The 21,792-nt window shown below is 38.9% G+C and overlaps 1 protein-coding gene across 5 annotated transcripts in view; it reads left to right on the top strand.

The window, feature by feature from the left end:
• Nucleotides 1-21,792, top strand: part of TMEM108 (transmembrane protein 108) — a 402,326-nt gene that overhangs the window by 108,296 nt on the left and 272,238 nt on the right. The gene's annotated exons all lie outside the window — the stretch shown is intronic.

Genomic DNA, 21,792 nt, shown 5'->3' with positions numbered 1-21,792 from the left:
GCTTGGCACACACTGCTGTCCGAGCTTCAGTTTATGTTCACAGTTGCTATTGCTATTGTTGTGACACTAAAGAATTGATAAAAGTGATCCTATAAATAGTATAATCACAGAAACATTCATAAAAATGCTTTTATAAATAGTATCATCCCTCCTGCACACTCACTGCATGGAATCCAAAGAGGTAGTAGTACTAGGTGGGTAGATATTTGAATCTGGAATCTACCATTTATTAGCTATAACATTGTGGGCTATATTCTTAACATCTCTTAGCCTTGAGTTCTTATAAAATGGAGACGATGACAATACGAGACTTACAGGGTTATTATTGATAGTAAATTATAGGATGAATGGAAAGTATAGTTCCTGGAAGATAATAACTGCTTAATAAATGCTATCTATCTCTGACAGTTAAAATTGACCATCTCAGTCTGTACCTGAAGTTTTTCAAGTCTTGAGCCTCAATTTTCTCCACTGGCATAAAAGGAAATCTTGTCAATTTATGATAAATTCAGAGAATTCCAGACTTTTCCCCTGAATCTCTAGTTTGAGTAAATAATCAGTTGGCTTTGGAATTCTTTCCTTCTGCCTTATATTTTTCTTCTTCCTAAGAGTGAGGATCTGGAGATTAGTGTTATTCTGGTATCTGTGAAACTTCAATTCTAATATAGAGTTCCTAATGGTGTTTGGTTCTGCTGAGTGCACAGCTGAAATTTTTCATTCCCCTTCTGCCTCCTGGGTGCCAGATTCTGCAAGTACCTTTGATTTCCTGGAGCCTGGTCTACCTTCTTCACATCTGTTGCTTTGGCGGAAATTTTTGGTGTTCTCTGGGTTCTCGCTATAGAGAGCCCAGAATCTATAAGAGCCCCCATATGTTTCCATGCTCACCCTGTGCTACCATGGCTGTCCTATCCCTCAGGACCCTACTGGGTGCTGAACTGCTGTCCGAGCTTCTGAACTTAACCTAGGGTTTCCTTTGATTGATCCTCCAGCCACCTGGGCTTGGTTCAAAGTGCAGATCATTAGAGAAGGGCTCTGTTTCCTTCTCAGAAACCCCAGACTGCATTTAACTCTTAATTTTTGTGCATGATTTTTTTTATTGCTGCCATAACAAATCAATAGCAGCTCAAAAACCAAGCCCAGGTTGACTTGGCTGACTTGTCAGGCTGAAGTTTCAGAAAGCTGAAATCAGGGTCTACTTCAAGCTTACCAGGTTGTTGACCTCCAGTTTCTTGACTTTGTTTATAGGACTGAGATCCCCATTTCCTTGTTGGATGTCAGCTGGAAGTTCTCAGCTCCTAGAGGCTACCCACATTCCTTAGTTTGTGGCTCCCTTCCCTACTCTTGAAGGCCAGTAACGATGGTTTGAATCCTCATGTTTTGAATCTCCGAACTCCTCTTCTGTATCATTTTTCCTGCATTCCCTTTTCCATGCGTTTCTGTGACTCCTCTGCTTTTCAGGACTCAGGTGATCTGTTGGGCCCCCCAGATAATCTCCCTGTCTTAGGGTTAGCTGATAAGTAACTTTAATTCCTTCTGCAAAGTCCCTTCACAACAGTACCTAGATTAGTGGTGGATTGAATAGCCAAGGAATAGGAAACTGGGCTAAGGGTATATCTTTATAATTTGGCCTGTAACACTCTTACTCCAAACCTCCCTTGACTGTCTCTCCTGTGCAGGTGGAGCAATAAGCTGGCTGGGCATGCATTCTTCAAAAATCATCCCTTATCCTAGGACCTCAGCTTTTGATACACAAAGATGTTCAAAAGTGACAAACTGTTCTCTATCATACCTCAAGATGCTCTGGACATCTAGAACTAAAATCAACCTTTCTTTCTGTTACACCTTGTGTACCTCATGGACATTGTGTACAGAAAACCCTCCCTGTCTCTTTGGATGGACCTCCTAAAGATAGGCTGGTTCAGTTAATCAAGCATTTACTAACTATTCTGTAGACAGTATCATGGGAAATTCTGACTTTGAGGACTTTGTAACTCAGTATGGTGAATTTCACTTAAATAAATACAGTAAATGCACAATGTGAGAAGACTGTATACGAATATTCATAGTACTGTCGGTACTCAGAGGAGGCAACTGGAACTTCAGCTAAGAAGTGAAACCTTTGAACAGTGGCGTACAGGCAGGCCATAATAAAGGGTGGTGGCCGAGAAGAAAAAATTTACATATTTGCAGTCTACAAAGTACTTTCTATACTGGATTTCATTTAGTACTCACAGTTTTTGCAGCAGAGATTATATTATTTGTGTTATAGATACGGGAGCTAAAGCCAGAGAGACTTGCTTCAAGTCATATTCCAGACTTTGTCTGAAATTGCACCAGTTTGACCAACTCTAGATTGTGATTTTTTTTAATATGAAATTTATTGTCAAATTGGTTTCCATGTAACACCCAGTGCTCATCCCAACAGGTGCCCTTCTCAGTACCCTTCACCCTCCCACCCCCCATCAACCCTAAGTTTGTTCTCAGCTTTTAAGAGTCTCTTATGTTTTGGCTCCCTCCCTCTCTAACCTTTTTTTTTTTTTTTCCTCCTCCCCGCCCCCCCCCCCCCCCCCCCCCCCCCGCCCCATGGTCTTCTGTTAAGTTTCTCAGGATCCACATAAGAGTGAAAACATACGGTATCTGTCTTTCTCCGTATGACTTATTTCACTTAGCATAACACTCCCCAGTTCCATCCATGTTGCTACAAAAGGCCATATTTCATTCTTTCTCATTGCCACGTAGTATTCCATTGTGTATATAAACCACAATTTCTTTATCCGTTCATCAGTTGATGGACAGTTAGGCTCTTTCCATAATTTGGCTATTATTGAGAGTGCTGCTATAAACATTGGGGTACAAGTGCCCCTATGCATCAGCACTGCTGTATCCCTTGGGTAAATTCCTAGCAGTGCTATTGCTGGGTCATAGGGTAGATCTATTTTTAATTTTTTGAGGAACCTCCACACTGTTTTCCAGAGCGGCTGCACCAGTTTGCATTCCCACCAACAGTGCAAGAGGGTTCCCGTTTCTCCACATCCTCGCCAGCATCTATAGTCTCCTGATTTGTTCATTTTAGCCACTCTGACTGGCGTGAGGTGGTATCTGAGTGTGGTTTTGATTTGTATTTCCCTAATGAGGAGCGACGTTGAGCATCTTTTCATGTGCCTGTTGGCCATCTGGATGTCTTCTTTAGAGAAGTGTCTATTCATGTTTTCTGCCCATTTCTTCACTGGATTATTTGTTTCTCGGGTGTGGAGTTTGGTGAGCTCTTTATAGATTTTGGATACTAGCCCTTTGTCTGATATGTCATTTGCAAATATCTTTTCCCATTCCGTTCATTGCCTTTTAGTTTTGTTGATTGTTTCCTTTGCAGTGCAGAAGCTTTTTATCTTGATGAGGTCCCAATAGTTCATTTTTGCTTTTAATTCCCTTGCCCTTGGGGATGTGTCAAGTAAGAAATTGTTGCAGCTGAGGTCAGAGAGGTTTTTTCCTGCTTTGTCCTCTAGGTTTTGATGGTTTACTGTCTCACATTTAGGTCCTTTATCCATTTTGAGTTTATTTTTGAGAATGGTGTAAGAAAGTGGTCTAGTTTCATTCTTCTGCATGTTGCTGTCCAGTTCTCCCAGCACCATTTGTTAAAAAGACTGTCTTTTTTCCATTGGATGTTCTTTCCTGCTTTGTCAAAGATTAGCTGGCCATACTTTTGTGGGTCTAGTTCTGGGGTTTCTGTTCTATTCCACTGGTCTATGTGTCTGTTTTTGTGCCAGTGATTTTTTTTTAACTAAACCACATTAAGATGAGCAGAAGGAAGAGGGGCAAACCATGTGGAGAGAATTGCATATGCTGAGGTATTGAGGTCATTAGTATAGTATGTAGAGTAGCCAGCCTCTAAGAGCTGCCTGTGATCCCCAAGTACTGGTATTGACACCTTTGTGTAGTCATCTCCCAAATTGGATAGGGCTGCCTGTCTAAACAGTAGGATGCTATAGAAATGGCCAGGTTTGATTGTGAAGCTAGGTCAAAACAGACATTGTAGCTTGCAGCTGGCTTTCCTGAAATCTCTTTATGAGGGGAAATAGCTGCCATGTCCTAAGAGACAAGCATCTTTGGGAAGGTCATGTGGCAAGACAATGTGAAGGCCATCTTGGCAGCAGATCATCCAGTCCCAGTCAAGCCTCAGATGATTGCAGCCCTGGACAACACCATCACTGCAGCCCTATGGGAGGCCCTGAGCTAGAATCATCCAGTTAAGTTGCTCTCCGATTCCTTATCCACAGAAATTGTGTGAGATGTTTATTGCTGATTTAGTCCATTAAGTTTTAGGTTAACTTATTTTGCAATAATAGGTAACTAATACAGCATGGATTTTAAGAGAGTTAGTAATTAATCTTATTTAAGTTGTGTTGAATGGATTGTAAAAGAAAAAAAATTGCCTTACAGTCTAAGAAGTTTATTTTTTATTCTATAAGCATGAAGGAGACACTGAAAGGTTCTAAATAGCCAAGCACTTGGAAAAATAGACTATTGGAGAGTCTCTTCCATACGGAGTATTTACAAATTAACTGAATTCCACGCCATTTGGGCCTGGAAAGCAGTCACTAAGGTTAAATATCCTCCAAATACTTCTGTCTTAATTTTTTTGAGTCTGAAAAATCTTAATTTTTTAATGGTTATTTATATTTGAGAGAGCACAAGTGGTGGAGGGGAAGGGAGAGAGGGAGACAGAATCCAAAGCAGGCTCCAGGCTCCAAACTGTCAGCACAGAGTCAGACACGGGTTCAAACCCACAAACTGCGAGATCATGACCTGAGCCGAAGTTGGATGCTTAACTGACTGAGCCACCTAGGCACTCCTTGAGTCTGAAAATCTTAAAGTCTATATCTGACTCTTTCTGCAATCCTGGAAATCTTATTTTATTTTTCTAATTATTGCAGAACTTCCTACTTCAAGCATTCTTACAAGGCTAGCATAAGTCCCTGAAAGATAAAATGGCTTGTCTTAAGAGTACTATAGGCGGGGCGCCTAGGTGGCTCAGTTGGTTAAGCGTCCGACTTCGGCTCAGGTCATGATCTCACAGTCCGTGAGGTCGAGCCCCGTGTCGGGCTCTGTGCTGACGGCTCAGAGCCTGGAGACTGTTTCGGATTCTGTGTCTCCCTCTCTCTCTGACCCTCCCATGTTCATGCTCTGTCTCTCTCTGTCTCAAAAATAAATAAACGTTAAAAAAAAAAAAAAGTACTATAGGCAAATCTGTGGGTTACCATTAGGAGGAAGTATGCGTGGTATGAAAGCATGTACTGCTTAGATTTCAGCCAAACACAACCATAGGGGAAAGTGTAGTGGGAAGACTCTTATCTGGAGTCTCTATTCCCTGTCCTTCTGGGGGAGTCAAATGATGAGGGAGATTTAACTGCCAGCAAAACCTAGACATCACCTCATAGCCACCAGGAGAGAGTGATTTTTCCTGATGTGCCAGCATACCTCGAAGGAAACAGTTGACACATCCTATGCTTTTGAGACCTGTAGGGCTTGAAGCTCCACTGCCTAAACCCTGTCAGTGAACAGCCATAACCTCTAAGTTACAATGTACTCAGGAGAGTAATGTGGGTGGAATGAATGCTTTCTTTTTAAGTGAAGTGATATCCAGATTTAGAGGAAGTCTAAAGTGGCCCCGCATCTTTGGACTTTGCTTGAACATTGTAAGGGCTAATCTCCTGTGGATACTTTGTCTCTGAAGGTGACCTTTCTATATCATGGGTGCTCTTGGTCATGCAGGTGACCTCAGCGACATCATCCCTGGTTGACTCTGGTTGAAGCTCAGAGACAGAATGCTACGGTGGAAAGAATAGAGGACTGGAGATTACAGAGATGACTAGCTGTGTGATCTTGGGCAAATAGTGAATCCCCTGGGTCTTCATTTCCTGCCCATAAAATGAGGGAGGGTTGAATTAGATGATTCCTGAAGTTCGTTCTTATTACAACATTCCATGACTTAGGATTTCTTTTATGGAATATCTCTGTCAAAATTGAGGTATCATGTATCTCTGGGGAGAGTTTAGAGTGATAAACTGACTCTATTTCTGAAGGGAATGAGACAAATATTATAACCAAAAATGTTTCTTGCAAACGTAATGCACTGTTATTAGACACCATGCATATCCATTTGCTTAGTTTTCCATGTAACATGAATATTCCTTTGTAATTGTAAGAAATACTTAATTTCTAAAATTCATAAATGTTATGGTGGGGAAAATGAGAGAGGCTGCCTGCCATTGCATGCATTAATAATGATTAAGCAAGTCTGTGCAATAAATACTGTTCAGTGTGTTTTTATTCTGTTTAGTGATTTCATTTTAAATCAATTATTATGATTTGTAGCATCTTAAACTTCTTGCAGGAGGTACAGCCTCCTGCCTACAAAAAGGTTTTGGTGCAACATTAGTATGTCATAGAATGCTTGGGAGTTGCAGTTTGTAGCTATTACAGATACTCTTTTAGGATAGGTAAATGGAGCTGGGAATCCTTATAGAACTCTACAGGATAACTGAAATTCACTAATCACAAATCCTGATTTTAGTTTTCATTGTAATTGCAACTCTTTTTCATCAAGCCTGACTGTTCTGCCTTCTTTTTTTTTCTTTCTCCTCCCCTCCCACCTCCCCCATCCCTCAGAGGTTTGGTGAAAATGCAATTAGATGAGCAAGCAGAGAAATGAAAAAGGCACAAAATTCCTAGGTGTTTTGAGAGCTCTGTAAAATCAAACTCTTGATTCTGGAGTTCATTTGAGCATGGAGAAGGGAGAGAGGGAAGATGGTCACCAGGTATAGCAACTTGCCCTGTTTGAGCATGCAACTACAACTTCAGACACAGAGCAGACAGGATGACAAATAGAAATAAGTAGTTGGTGCTGCGCTTGTGAAAGCAAGTATCTCCACATCAGTTCTACCACTGTGGACCCTATTTACTCTCTCTAGTATGTTATTTCTTTTTCTACACTCCTTTCCTTCTAAGAGGATTATATACTCCATTGCTTTCTGTCCACAAATCCTCTAATGCCATTTGATCGGCATGTTTGTGACATTTCTGGTTCAATTAGGATTGGGCCATACCTCTAATGGTCTGAGGAAGTGGTCAGCATTATTGGGTGATTAGCCTTCTGCTCTCACATAGCCAGAGGGTGATGTGAATTCATTGCTAAGTTATAGAACAGGGCCAGAGGTATACTGGGATTCATCTACTAAATCAGACCTTTTCAAAATTCTGACTTGAAACAAACACAGACTCCTGAAGCTACTGAAGCAAAAACTCTGTCTCGTAAGGCTATGGTTCTTGAACATGAGTGTGCATCTTTTGGAGATGAGAATCTTCTGAAGGGTTTGTTAAAATCCAATTGTTATGTCCCTACTCCCTGAGTTGCTGACTCAGTAAGTAGAAAGTAAGGCCCCCAAATTTGCATGTCTAACAAGTTCCCAGGTGATGCAAATGCTGCTGATCCAGGGACATTTTGAGAACCACTGTCCAAAGGTTCACCAACCTGGAATAATTTGAGATGAGGCTACAGTCCTCCTGAGGTTTCTCAATTCTGTTGCTCCTTTGAGCCAGCTTGACTCTGACCCACTACCCCTCAGCTCTGGGGATGATGGGTGTGTGCTCGTTTCCTATCTTTCAGATCCTTAGTGTCCCAGACAACTGAAACTGTATCTGGGTGCTCAACCAATCTGAATTTCTGAACCTAGTGTAAAACAGATTTAGGGCAGAATTTATCATCTCTTATGAAAATAACACTTTTAGGTGGGGAGTATTCTACTTTATCTATGAGGAATTGAAATTCAAAAGGTTTAAGTTACTTGCCCAGGACATAAATGGCAGAACTAATTTGAGCCCAGGACTCTGGCTTCAGTGTCTGATTATCTTTCAACCAAATCTCTTTGTCCTGGGTTCCATTTTGAACTGAGGGTTTTCACCACCCTCTTTCCTCATTTTTATATAACCAAGATTATAAAGACTATCTTTAATTAGAGTTTAGATTATGACTTACACATATATATTTGTGTGTACTCATATATATATATGTCACCAGGTATAGCAACTTGCCCTGTTTGAGCATGCAACTACAACTTCAGACACAGAGCAGACAGGATGACAAATAGAAATAAGTAGTTGGTGCTGCGCTTGTGAAAGCAAGTATCTCCACATCAGTTCTACCACTGTGGACCCTATTTACTCTCTCTAGTATGTTATGTATGTATACATACATATATATATACACACACACATGCTCTTTTGCTTCATTCTTGTTATTTTGGATGTGTTTTTATTATACTACATAATAGACATTTTGTAAGTTGCCCTAAAGCAGTTTAGGAACAGGGCAGGCAATACATATATGTATATGTAAATACACTCCCAAGTATAGTTAACATGTGCACACACACATTAGTCATGTACATGGAATCTGGTTTTTCCTCCATAGCTCACATTAAGTCTAAGAAAATGTGTCTTTTTGGTAGCCGTAGACATACTAGGTTTCAGCCATGCCCCAGACTGCCATCAGTAAACAGTTGAAACTGTCTTTGCTATCCTGCCCTCCTCTCATTCTCCCCAGTAGTTCTCCGTAAAGGAGGAGATTAGAGCATCATTTAGTTCCGGTGGGAGATAGTTGGCAGGTCTGTATTGACATACTCACTCTGTTGGAAAACAAGGACAAGCCCTCAGGGCTTTGAGACTGTGTCTGCAGTGAGAGTTTATGTACTTTGTCCACATTAATAGCAATGTAGTTTTGGTTTTTTTCTTTCCTAAACAAAACTGCTCTTTTTCCACTGGGGTGGGGGAGTGGGGGAGAAAACAACCCAACAAATTCTGGCATCTACTATTGAAGGCTGTAGTGAAACAAGAGTCTGGGTTGCAGGAGGAGTGGTGATAAGGGGGAAAAAATGGTGGTTGTAAGTAACCCCAGGAAGAAAATGACTCTGGGAAAATATAAACTCACTTGCTTTTGTTTTTAATTTTGCTTGTGGAAGTCGGCATTGGAAAGGTTGCAGCTTGTAAGTTATTGTAAAATGGTGTACAGAGGGCTGTTTAAAATTTGAAAGAATACTGTAACAGCAGATGTGGACTGGTGGCTCATAACACATGAATAGGTAGCTGGTAGGGGTTAGGTATGTGCGTGTATGTGCATACACTTTGGTTCAGCTGCGAGTGGGTTTCCACAGTCACCTATTGTTTCTGAAGGATGAAATTACTCATAAGCAAACATAAAATCTTCATTATGCTCCAATTGTTCCCTATTATATCACTTGCAATGAAACAAATTTGTGTTTTCAAAACAAGCATTATAGCAGAAGTGACTTTATAAGGTAATTCTCAGATGATTCACCCCTTCTCTTATTTTTAGACTACTTGATGGTCATTTGTAACATGAGGGCATACAAGGGTGGCACTTTTACACATACTTATTTTCTATCTCCTATAAAATTTTAGATAATATTAAAAACAAAATAATGAGTAAAGTCCCCGTTCCCAACCTCACAAAACAAGTGTTAATTTTTTTAAGTCACATAAATATTCAAGATGACATGTTCTCACCCCATCCCACCCCATCCCTGCCTTTGAGCAGAGCCAAGTGGGGCTAAGACACTGATGGCTGAATGTTTTTTCTCTCTGATTATTTTTCTTGACTGATATCCCTAGGAGTTATCTGTTGACGTGGCTCTATATTGTTTAGTGAAGTATGTATACTCATTTGTTCCTGATCTTCAGGCAGTTCTCAGGATCTCATTTGTTGATTTCAGGATATGGCTGAGTATACTGGATACTTCTCAGCAAATCCTGCATGGAGACTATTTGTGATGGTTAATTCTTGGATTCTCTGGGTGTTTTACCCTTTTGAGGTACATTTTGAGGGGGAAAAAAAAGAGAAAATCCACATGGAGAAAGAAATAGCTCCACATCTTTGAACCTACATTTTCAGGGGAGCCATCTCTGGGGAAAAGCATAGTCAAAATGATGTCCTTGGATGGAGCACTTGGTTATTTTCAACAGGTTGAATCCCTGTCTTCTAATTAAATGCAGCAACAGGATTCTCTTGTGTTTGAAATAGAAAGAGATGAACATTGCATCACTAATATAATTGCTGGGATAGGTAGTATCCATGGAAATGTAGGAAAATTTTTTAAAAATCTAGATGTAGTAATAAAGTATAAGATTCTAGAATTTAGGGCTGGAATGAAATGTGGGGGAAAAGGACACTTTGTCCCATGGTTCATCTTACAGTGAAGAATGAAGTCTACAGAAGCATCATGACTAGGCAGGAGATCCTGGCTGGTTAAAACAGAACCAGGACTTAAACACTAGGGTTTCTAGCCATTCACTTTATACCGTGTATTGTTTTTTGTAGTTCAGTAAGTGCTGACCACTTACTTAAGATTCCAGACAGCCCCCATTTTGTTGCTGCTGCTCCCTTTAACCCTGGCATTTGTCACACCTACTTGATTTGATTCTTCTGCCTGCCACTTCCATTTTATTTTTAAAGCTGAGAAAAATGGAGGGATGCTTGTATACAGGCCAGGGTTATCACTAGTTATTTTATTTCTTTGATTGACATCCTTTATTACTGTCATGGATAGAAATATGAATAAGAATACTGGTATAAGGAAGAACAAAAGTGCTAGCCTACTTTGTATGGAGGCCCATTTTCCAACAGTTCTAGACAGTGAAGTTCTCAGATACATTACTGGAGATACAAAGACCTGGAAAAAAAGTGCCTAAGAAAATTTCAGAGAAGAATATTTAACTCATGTATATCCTCAAGATATACATACATATACATACATACACACACACACATATGTACGCATATGTATGAGTATGTATGTATCTATGCATGTGTACGTATATGTGTGTATGTGTATGCAGACATATACATATATATTTTTAATAACTGGGAAAATGTATTATGAAAAATGTTTAGAATGAAATGCAATATTTAAGATATAGAGTGTTGTATGCTATTAATGTGTCGTGTAACATTGCAAAATGAATTCTAAAAATTAAGTAACTGGAGGGCATTCATGAAAGACTATTTAGTTTTGATTTAGTACAATCTCCATACCTCCAAAGATAAGCTGAATGATAATAAAGGCAGCCGACACTTCACTGAGCACTGACTAGGTGTCAGGCACTATTTTGCATGGCTTATAGAGAATCAATCTTCAACACAACCCCATGAGGAAAATTCCATCATTATCACTCCATTTGATGGTGGGGAATTTGAGGTTCAGAGAGGTTGCTTTACTTGCCTAATGCCACACAGTTAAACAAATTGAGCTGGGATGTAAATCGAGGCTGTCTTTAAGCTTACACTCCTAGTAGAAATGAAGGGAGGAGGTAGAAGCACCTGCCTTGGTCATGCCTTTCTCATTTATCAGATAGGTCAGGGCATTTCTTCAAGCAGATTTGTTATCTATTAAAGGGGAATAAAAATAATACACTGCTTTGCTTTCTTACAGATTTGTTGTGATACTCTAAGAAAATAGTGGAGGGAATTTGTATTTAATGAACATCTATGAGCCAGGGGCCATAGCAGATATATTTCACATTGCATCATTAACTGTTGCTGCCCCTGCTATTGTTACTGTGCAATTCTCAAATTCACTGGTGACTCCAGAGTCACTGCCATTTTCAGAAGATGGATTAACTGCCATCTGTTCTCATGTGTGGGTGTTTCTTTTCGCCTCTCTTGTCTGTCTTGCTCAACTGATTTCACTGGGGCTGGGAGATTATTTTTAAAGCAGTACATGTTATTTGTAGAGATTTTGGCCAATGGATTCGAAAAGGCAGTTTAAGAAGAGGAAACTCAAAACACCATCAAGCATTGGAAAAGATACTCTAAGTCACTAGTAAGGAGAGAAATGCAAATTAAGTCAGTAAAATGTATAGCATTTTAGAGAGCTCAATTATGCTAAGTGTTTCTGGGACTGTGGGGACGTTCATGCATTGCTAATAGGTGCGTGTACTGATGCTACCATTTTGGAGAGCCTTTTGGCACCCTTCTTCAAACTATGGCTACTCATACTTCCATGACCCAACAGTTATGCTCTTGGGGATGTATGAAAATGCCTTTGTTTTGTGTATACACACACACACACACACACACGCACATACATATACATACCTCTGTGCGTTTGTGTGTGTATAACACACCATAGTGGGACATAAGAGGATATTCATGCAAGATTACTGTGATTGTAAGAGAGAGTTGGAGGTAACTTGGGTTTCCTTCACTAGGAAAGTGGTTAGTTCAAATTTAGTGAGTGAACATAAAGGAGTTAGCTGTTAGAAGCAATTGATTAGATGAGCAGTTACCAACATGGATTTAAAGGGCATTGTGCCAAGTGAAAAAGGTAAGAAAAATAAGACACAGTGCAGAACCATTTCCCCAAGTTAAAATACATGCCCATAAAATGATAGTCATTTTGTAAGAGCATATACAAAAGAGATATCTGTTACATTTGTCAAAACAGTTGTATGAATATTATATGAAGGATGAGGGGGAAAAGTAGAGATAAAAAAGGGGATAGTCAATAAATCAACAAATAATCTCACAGGAACAATAATAATGTGCCCTATGGAGGATAATGATTAACTCGACCCCCTGAAAAGAACAAAAAAATTATGTCAGAACAAAACAAAAAAATAAAATGATCCATAATCCTATTTGCAGATAGGTATTAAAACTTCAGTGTATATTTTTATATTATTTTATATGTGTGTCCATGAATGTGTTTGTATATATGTATATGTATGCATCTATTTTGTATATACACACAATTTTTTAATTTTAAATTTAATTGAAGTATAATTGTTCAATGTTATATTAGTTTCAGGTATACAGCAACATTGATTCAGCACATTATTCAGTGCTTACCACAATAATTGTAGTCACCATCTGTCACCATACAATGTTATTACCATCTTATTGAATATATTGCCTATGCTGTACTTTTCATCTCTGTAACTTACTTATTTTGTAACTGGAAGTTTGTACCTCTTAATCTTCTTAATCTGTTTTATCCATTCCCCCAGCACCTCCCCCCCTGCAACCACAGTTCTCTGTATTTAAGAGTCTGCTTGAGGGCACCTGGGTGGCTCAGTAGGTTAAGCATCCAACTGCGGCCCAGGCCGTGATCTCAAGGTTTGTGAGTTTGGGCCCTGCATCGGGCTCTGTGCTGATAGCTCAGAGTCTGAAGCATTCTTCGGACTCTGTGTCTCCCTCTCTCTCTCACCCTCCCCTGCTCACACTGTGTGTGTGTGTGTGTGTGTGTGTGTGTGTGTGTGTGTGTGTGTGTCTGTCTAAAAAATAAACATTAAAAATATTTTTTTAAGTCTGTTCATTCGTTTTTTTCGATTCCACATATAAGTGGAATCAAGTCGTATTTGTCTTTCTCTGTCTGACTTATTTCACCTAGGATTATACCCTCCAGGTCCATCTATGTTGTCCTGAATGGCAAGATTACATTCCTTTATATGGCCAAATAATATTCTATTGTACATATACACATCTTCTTTATCCATTCATGTATTGATGGACGCTTGGGTTGCTTCCATAGCTTGGCTATTGTAAATAATAGTGTGATAAACATAGGGATGCATGTATCTTTTTGAGTCAGTGTTTTTGTTTTCTTTGGGTAAGTACCCAGTGGTGGAATTACTGGATCACATAGTATTTCTATTTTTAATTTTTTTTAGGAACCTCTGTACTGTTTTCCGTAGTGGCTGCACCAATTTACATTTCCAAAAACAGTGCACAATGGTTCCCTTTTCTCCACATCCTTGTCAACACTTGTTATTTGTTGTCTTTTTGATATTAGCAATTCTGACTGGCATGAGGTGATATCCCATTGTGGTTTTGATTTGCATTTTCCTGATTAGTGATGCTGACCTTCTTTTCATGTGTCTTTTGGCCAACTGCACATCTTCTTTGGAAAAATGTCCATTTAGGTCCTCTGCCCATTTTTTATTTGACTTGTTTGGATTTTTGGCATTGAGTTGTGTCAGTTCTTATGTATTTTGGTTGTTAAAACCTTATTGAATATATCATTTGCAAATATCTTCTCCCATTCAGTAGGTTGTCTTTTTTGTTGATGGTTTCCATCACTGTGCAAAGGTTTATTATTTTGATATAATCATAATAGCTTATTTTTGCTTTTTTCCCCCCTTCCTGAGGAGACTTATCCACAAATATGCTGCTAAGGCCAATGTCCAAGAGATTACTGCCTATGTTTTCTTTCAGGAGTTTTATAGTTTCAGGTCTCACATTTAGGTCTTTAATCCATTTTGAGTTTACTTTTGTGAATGGTATAAGAAAGTGGTCCACTTTCATTATTTTGCTTGTAGCTGTCCTTTTTTCCCAGTACCATTTTTTGAAAAGACGGTCCTTTCCCCATTGTGTATTCTTACCTTTGTCACCAATCAATTGACCATATTATTTAACTGACTTGGCTCTTTATCTTGTTCATTGATCTGTGTATCTGTTTTTGTGCCAGTACCATAATGTTTTGATTAATATAACCATGTAGTAATTTCTTCAAATCTGAGATTGCAGTATCTCCAGCTTTGTTCATTCTCAAGGTTGCTTTGGCTATTCAAGTTACTTTTATGGAACCACATAAAAATTTTGGGATTGTTTGTTCTATTTCTTTGAAAAATGCTATTGGTATTTTGACAGGGATTGCATTGACTCTGTAGATTGCTTTAGGTAGTATGGACATTTTAATTATATTCTTCTAATCCATAAACATGGTGTAGGTTTCCATTTTCTTCTGTCATCTTCAATTTGTTTCATCAGTATCTTACAGCTTTCATGGTATAGGCCTTTCACTTCTTTGGTTAAATTTATTCCTAGGTATTTTATTCTTTTTGGTACATATGCACATTTACTTTCACAAATAAATGAGATGGAGTCATTCTTCATGTACTTTTTAAATTTTTTATTTGGTTTGTTTTGGGGGGGGGGCGGTGTTGGTGTCCTGGCTGTGAAGATACACTGAATTATCCCTAAGATTCCTTCAGTTCTAAGACACTCACCCTTCAGGATGAATACTATGTTATAAAATTCAGTCAAACTCTAAGTGGACTTTTGTTCAACATGACCCAAAACATATTTTGCTGAACACTCTTGGTGGTCATCTATAAGATACTAGTGCACTCAAAGGAAAATACATTAATTTGCATTTAATTCAAATAGTACTTATTTTGGCTAGATATGCTTGATATTAAGTGTGTTCAGACCATTTGACAGGATGTTAGTTTAAGAATAGATCACATCATCAAATGAATGTTGTTCCCAAATGGAACAAGTGAGGTTGAGACTTGGTCTGATGTACCAGGAGGCCATCCCATGTGAGTGACCACATGGTTTTTCATAGGCTAGAGCTAAACAATTTCCAATGATTATTTGTTCAAAACCAAGCAAATTAGTGAATAAGAGTTCTGAACCTTTGTTCTCTGTTTTGTACCGAGATTGTGAACAACCTTTAATAAAGAATGCTTTCCTTTCTGCCAGAGACAAAAGCAGAACTTCCTAATGGAAAACAGCATGTACATCCAGGCCTCCTTCAAAAGCCAACAGAAACTTCTCAAGGGAGACTCAGATCTCAAATCATTGCACTAGGAGCTGGAAATGACAGAATGTCATTGGCTGTTGTTGCCATGGTAATCACCGCTGACCCCACAGGTCCTCCCTCATGATTTGTAACAGATTCATTTGCTGTTATGCATTTATTGTCACATGCATTTGCTGTCATGTGTATGTGTGTTTATCTAGGTCAATTTGCGTGCTTGTGGCTGAACTGTCTGAATCCAAAGTCAAAAGACAGGAGGCACCAGTGCCTTCTACATAGTAAATACTAAATGAAGATTTGTGAGCTTGGATTGGGTGCACTGGGTTTGGAAAAAATCACAGACATGAGGAGTTTGACAAATTTCTGTAATTCTCAAAATGTAGTCCTTGAAATCCATGTTGTTGCTGGCTACTTTTTCTTTTGGACAGTTACAGCTGCTTGTTAATCAGCAACTGTGTGATGTTTGCAATTCTCCAACCCACAAAAGCCCCCCAGGTGGCCAGGAGAGGGTAACTATTTAAAAAACTATCCTTCTTTAGGGTTTATTTTAAAGATTTTCTGGGGGAGGAAGCAGCATGGATTTAACAGGCTACTGGATACTCACCAGATTGTCTTGTCTCTGGGGGTTGATTGATCAGTATTTCTAACACCCATCTGAGTAAAAGCTGTTTGGGCTGAGTAAAAGCTGTTTGGGATTCTGATGCCCATTGAGATGTGGGAGTCAATCAATAATCTCAAGACTATCTTAAGACTTTGCAATCTTGAGATTTCTCCAAACCTAAACTGATATTATATCAGAGTTTTCTACATCTCTCATGAAAAAATAGTGTTCCCCATGTTAATATATTGCTTATTGTTGTAGAGTACCAAACTTTATATGCAATCATTCTTTCAAAAAAGAAGTGAAAGGGGCGCCTGGGTGGCGCAGTCGGTTAAGCGTCCGACTTCAGCCAGGTCACGATCTCGCGGTCCGTGAGTTTGAGCCCCGCGTCAGGCTCTGGGCTGATGGCTCGGAGCCTGGAGCCTGTTTCCGATTCTGTGTCTCCCTCTCTCTCTGCCCCTCCCCCGTTCATGCTCTGTCTCCCTCTGTCCCAAAAATAAATAAAAAACATTGAAAAAAAAAATTAAAAAAAAAAAAAAAAAAAAGAAGTGAAAGAGAATACCCAAAGTTTGGGAGATAATTTAATTAAGCATTTATATTAAGTTGGCAAAATAACTTTCCAGTTGCCTCTCACTTATCCTCACAAGACAAGGCACTGCTGCCTCCAATGTACATCTCAAGTTTACGGAGAAAAATTCAGAACAACAGGTAATTTGCCTTGGACTTTACCCCCAAACCAGGTTTTTTACTAGTAGAGGAACAGATGCAGATGTATTTGACATCTGAAAAGTAGCTGCCCCAAAACTAGTAAGTCCTTTGTGAAATCACAGTGAGGCCAAGGATTGTAAATCACCTCTTCTCCACCCAGGGTTCTGCTTCCCACAAACAGGATAAGTTCGATGCCAGGGCTTGTCAGTTTACCGTAGGGTTGTGTAAAAAAGCTTTGTTACGTTCTGAGACAGTGTGGTGTAGAGATAACTGCAGACCAGGTGAGAGGACTGGACTAAATGCTGGGCCCTATCATTTCCGAACAGTGTGGCTTTGACCAGATCAGTATGAAGATGTTTGCCTTCCTTGTCTTATAGGTGGTTGTATCAAAGAGTAACACTGATCATTCTTTGCACCACTGGAGTGCTTTGGAAATGTGTTAGCTCCATTCACCGAGCCTTATGATCCTACGCAGGTGAGAAAAAAATGTGTGCACGTGTGCTTTCATGAGTCTAGGTTGTCAGATGCATCTTGCTCAGACTCCTCAGTTTGAAAAAACTCTCAGAGTGTATCCCAGAATACTGGATAAGAGGTGAAAGAAAAAATAGAAAGGAAGCAAGAAAAGATATGTATTCTCCTCCATCCACTTTCCTCCATTCAGTACACTGATTTCATTCACCATTCTTTTCTGCTTTGTATGCAAACACGAGCCTCTCGTGATAATGTGCATGAACAGTGGAGTATAAACAGTCATTGAAAAGTAAATTCACATGTAGTTGGCTGCAGCCATCTGATGGAACCCTAGATCTCTCATTGGTAGTGCCATCCATTTATAGCCCTGTTAATTCATGGTCCTTAATAATTTCTTCAGAGTAAATCTGAGGTTTACTTTGTTTTATCTATGAAGAATGGACCCACAGAAGAAATGAATAGTGTAAATAAGTTTTCTAGGAAACATATTAACCCACTTGAGAGAAAGGGCGGTTTTCAAATGCCTTTCATTTGTTTGCATCCTTTGTACTGATTATGAGTGATTCCAGTCATTAAAGTAATCCTATGAGGATATTCACTTGGTAATATTTTATTAGCACTTAATTTGAATTACTCTAATAAAACTCTACTTCTTTAAATCTTGTCCATAATTCAATATTGTCACACATATCTTCTACCAGTATGAGTTGGTTGTAAGATATTATTGTAATTAATTACATGCTTTTAAGTTCCTTGGATACCATCTGGCATGGTTACATTGTTTGAGCAAGACTTTCAATTTTCCCTTGGTTTCTTAAGATTAAAAATGTCTTGACACCTAAGTGGTATCACTAAGGTTCGGATACAGAGAGCATGCCTATAAGAACCAACTAGGGAGCTATCTCCTCTGTGACTAGAGTCTGGGCAAGATAAAGGTCAACTTTTTCTCCTCAAAACTTGGTTAGATTTCTGTGATTGCATGAACAAACCTTTATTCATAAAACCTCTGCACTGTGCTTGACTTAAAGTGAACATGGGTAAATGATGAGGGTGTAAGAGTACATACATCCTTGGGGTTTGTCTTTCATATAGACTGTCTTTTAATATTGAGCAGACTGTGTTATGATTGGAGCACTGCAAAAGGATTATATTGAAAGCACTACCTATGATCATCCCACCTATCCATGTATCCATGTTTCAGATATTTAGGGGAACCTACTGTGGAACCATCCAGGCATAGAGAAAAGTCCCTGTCCCTGTCCATGTCATATTTAATGCACAAGTCACTTAACCTTTAGTAGAGAGATGGATACAGTCTTTTGCCTCTTGCTGTGCTCAGAGTTTCTGTGTGCTTGGTCAGTATCTTATCCCAGATGTCATCTTGTGGTTATTGCTTTGTATTTATGGGACACTGGTTACAAAAAGGCAGGTTCTATGGGCATAGCTGATCCCTACTTTATGTTCTTGTCTCATGTTTTTCACTTTATGTTAATTTGTTTACACAAATTACATCCAGGGACTCTCCAGTATAAGGGATCCACCGTTCTAAGTAAATCAGCTTTGTACTAAAGGTAATAGCTAATATTTTTGAGTATTTGCTGTATCTATGCCACTCTTGTAAGAACATTTCACATTTTCTCATTTAATCCTCATGGTATCCATGAAGTGAGTGTTGTTATTGTTCCCATTTAACAGATAAGGAAATTGAGTCATATAGGATTATATTGGTCTTTTTGATAGTCCATTTTGGCATCCCATTTTTTTCAGATTGTTTCTGTATGTTCCCTCACTTGATCTGACATTAGTTTACATGGGAGTAGTGAGGTAAATGAGGGTGAGTCTCCACTTTGGACGTCGAGGACTGTAGAGTACTTGAACTCAGGGCCTTTAAATCCTGGTCCAAGACTCGTCCTCCAGGAATGCCCTACCTTTTTTCTGCTCATCTCACCAGTCGATCTCTACTGAAGATGTGGGCCTCTCAGTTTTAAGGGGAGATTTAGAATGTTGGTGACTTTAAATAGTTACTGGAAGAGCATTGTAATGTTGTATGTTTCATATCCACTCTATATAGTCTAGAATCTAAAGTATTACAAATAAGCACCAGGCACCATCTTTTTCTGCTCCTTTGTTGGATTAATATCTGGAATCTGCTCCTTAACAGCTCTGGAGGAAAAGGCCAGTTTTCTGACCAAAGAGCCAGTACTAATGGGGAAATAAATGAGAGTTTGCTGCAGCTAAAAGGGGGAAAACTCCCACACATTTATCTGTCATTTTGATTGATTCTTTCATCCTTGATAGTAGATTTTCAGGGTCTCAAAGAATCTCCCTCTGTCTATGAATGTACCTGTAGAAGCATCTTGTTTTACATATGATGAAAATGGAGAGAGCACTTCTTTTGACAGGAAACTTCACTTCTTGTTGCTGAAAACTGTCACAACAGTCATTATGTCTGGCTTTCACAGATTTCCTGGAATTACGAGAACAATAGACAGTTTCAGTGGCAATATCAAGAGCATTTTGGGGTTTTATCATGAGTACCAAGGGAAATTTTTTCTCTTGAATTTGTAAGAAAAAAGTAGGAATATTTGGGAGGCTGAGAATAATGTGGAAATGAACGTTAATGCTTTATTTTTTAAAACAGTGCTCTTCCTAATCATTGGAAGTTGAAAAAAAATTAATTTCTTTTAATGTTTGTTTATTTTTGAGACAGAGACAGAACATGAGCAGGGGAGGGGCAGAGAGAGAGAGGGAGACACAGAATCTGAAGCAGGATCTAGGCTCTGAGCTGTCAGCACAGAGCCCGACGCAGGGCTTGAACTTGTCAACCGCAAGATCATGACCTGAGCCGAAGTCAGATGCTCAACTGACTGCACCCCAGAAAAAAAATTAATTTTATACCATGGTTCCCATTTTCTGATTACTGAATTGACAGTGACTAAAGCATATTTCTCTTCAGCTGTGCCTGTCTGCTTTTTAAGTAATCCCCCCAAAAAGGCACATTTGCAGCTGTCTCTTTATTTGATTGAGCATCATTTAGAATTCTTGGATCCAGTTTGTTGGTTCTTAATTTCTTTTATTTATACAGGGCTTCTGAGGCTTATGATTTTTAACTTAGCAATAGGAGTTATTTCTCTGCTTCCTGTAAACCCACCTCGCACCCCCCACCCCCAAAAGACTTCCATGCATTAGGAAGAACATTGACTTATCTTATTGTGTATTACAATGTGAGTTTTCACAATTTTTAAACCTTAACTTACATAGCTCAAATATAATTTCTTAATTTTAATATAGTTTTGATATATTTACCATGTCTAACACATTAAAAGTACAAGCTTTGTATACAATTTATGTGAGCTGCTGCTTCCACTTTTGCAGTTTCTTGCTTTCAAAAGTAGTAGATGGTTTTAGAGACCCGTGTGTTAGTTACTTGATGTACCTGAAGGGTAAAAACAACCTAATGGCTTTATTTTTTTGAAAAACTAATTATATGAAAGTAATTATGAATTACTAACATGTTTTTAAATTTTTTTTTTAACGTTTATTTATTTTTGAGACAGAGAGAGACAGAGCATGAATGGGGGAGGGGCAGAGAGAGAGGGAGACACAGAATCGGAAGCAGGCTCCAGGCTCTGAGCCATCAGCCCAGAGCCCGATGCGGGGCTCGAACTCACGGACTCACAGACCGTGAGATCATGACCTGAGCTGAAGTCGGACACTTAACCGACTGAGCCACCCAGGCGCCCCAAACATGTTTTTAAAGTATAAGTAAGACTTACTCTTTCAAAGTAATCAACATTTTTAGACGCTGTTAAGTGAAAATAAATCTTTCTCCTTTTTCTGTGGTTCCTAAATATCATTCTTTAAAGATAACCGCTGTGAAATTTCTAGAGATCCCTCTAGGAAAGATCTACTGTTGATTTGTCTACAAACATGTAGAACACTTAATACATGTATACATGCACCTGTACACATAACACACATCTGTGCTTATTTATGGAGACATATGGGTTCTGTAATACAATATACTTTCCTTAGCAATATATCTTGGATATCTGTTTACATCAGTACATATAGATCTCCCTCTTTTTAATGTCTATATAGTACTCCATTGTGATGGCATGCCATAATTTAACTTCTTTGTATCAACATTTTGGTTGTTACCTGATTTTTCATGTTGCAAGCAATGCTACATCTTTCAACATATCTTTTTACATTTTTTTGGTAAATATATTTGTAGGATACATCCAAAGGAGGGGAGTTACTAATGAAAGTGTGGGCATTTTTAGTGTCACTAAAAAGTGCCAAATTGTCCTTCAAAATTACTGCACCAATTTATACTTTCACCAACACTGTGTGAGAATGTTGTGTTTCTCCACACCTTTGTCAGCACTGAATGTG

This window comes from Panthera onca, chromosome C2, assembly GCF_046562875.1.
Source record: "Panthera onca isolate mPanOnc1 chromosome C2, mPanOnc1 haplotype 2, whole genome shotgun sequence".
NCBI classification, from domain to species: Eukaryota; Metazoa; Chordata; class Mammalia; order Carnivora; family Felidae; genus Panthera; species Panthera onca.
The sequence above is the reverse complement of the archived record's forward strand: the minus strand, read 5'-3'. Positions and strand labels throughout refer to the sequence as shown.